Source organism: Nematolebias whitei, chromosome 3 (assembly GCF_014905685.2).
Source record: "Nematolebias whitei isolate Nwh7 chromosome 3, NemWhi1, whole genome shotgun sequence".
Taxonomy (NCBI): domain Eukaryota; kingdom Metazoa; phylum Chordata; class Actinopteri; order Cyprinodontiformes; family Rivulidae; genus Nematolebias; species Nematolebias whitei.
In genome coordinates this window covers 24,835,884-24,837,356 of record NC_056500.1, presented here as the reverse complement: position 1 = coordinate 24,837,356, position 1,473 = coordinate 24,835,884, and the positions used below count along the sequence as shown (strand labels likewise).

Here is a 1,473-nt window from a genome sequence, read left to right as displayed (position 1 = left end):
TGTGTGTGTGTGTGTATATATATATATATATATATATATATATATATATATATATATATATATATATATATATATATATATAAAGGTGTTTTAAACTCTTCCCACATTCTTTCAATATTCTAAACAATGTTTCTAAAATCTCTAAAAAGCAGAGAATGTCATGATTTCCCTCCCTCTACCTCCGCTGCTCTCAGCCACCTGCAAGCGTTCTTGGCCACGCCCACTTTTCTGCTCTGCACGGAGAACAGCTGATCAGCTGCAATAGGAAGCTTTTTCTGCAGCTGTGGGCTGCACAAAGGTGCAGCAGGTGCTAAATAATTCAAAATAATTTTGTTTAAAATGAAACTTCCATGCCGATCGTGGTGCTCATCCATCAATCAGCCAATTGTTTGTCATGCCCAATCTTATTTTGAAAAACCGCGATAGAGCGAGTCCATGATAAACGAACCGCAAAGTAGCGAGGGACTACTGTACTACTATGTCTTTCATTTTTTCAACCATTGTACTTGAGTTTGAGTTCAGGTACATACCACTTTATCCTCACCTTTCTGTATTGTATTTAGCTCGCTCACACCTAGGGACAATTTAGAGTTATCAGTTAATCTAACATGCATGTTTTAGTTTGTGGGAGGAAACCGGAGGAGACAGAGACAAATGACACATGCATGGGAAGAATATGCAAACTGCACACAGAAGAGTTTCAGGCTGAAAGGTGAAACTGCAACCATCTCGCTTTGAGGCGACAGCACCAACTACTTCTCCTCCGTGCCACACAAACGATAAACATCTAAACTAAATATTTAAGATTTACAAAATAAATGAAAAATACATAGCAGAAGTTCACCAAACTAATTTTTCACTAAAAAGCACCAAATATATGGAATATTTGAAACGTTTAACTTAAATTATCGTCTTAAATTATGAAGGAAGGAGTTCAATAGATTTTTTTTAGCATTTTATTATTTAAACATTTTAACGTGCTGAATAATAAGTTACAACAACAAATAAACTTCTCCTCACCCAGTCAACAACCTCTAACACACAAATAGAGGAAAATAGATTTAAATAATATGCACAATGGACTGTACTTGTATAGCACCTTTCTATTTTATCAAGACATTCAAAGCAATTTACAACAATCTGTGCCCTCATTTACCCACTCATACAGCCCTCTATTATATCTATAAAAAGCTAATCTGAATCAGTGCTTTATCACATTCATACACTGATGGGACACACATCAGAGCCAATGAGGAGTTCATTGTCTTGCCCAGGGACACTTTGGCATGTGACTGCTGGTGGAATCGAACCCCCAATTCTTGCATTGGAGGACGACTGCTCTAACCACTCAGCCACAGCCGCCCTGACAAGAGAAATACAAGAGAAATAAAATATCTAAATTCACACATGCAGTTCCTTACCCATCACACACACACACACACACACACACACACACACACACACACACATATA

General features: G+C 37.2%; 1 protein-coding gene across 1 annotated transcript in view; it reads right to left on the bottom strand.

Moving 5' to 3' along the window:
* LOC119430685 (desmoglein-2) overlaps nucleotides 1-1,473 on the bottom strand; it is a 33,515-nt gene that overhangs the window by 8,887 nt on the left and 23,155 nt on the right. The window lies entirely within an intron of this gene.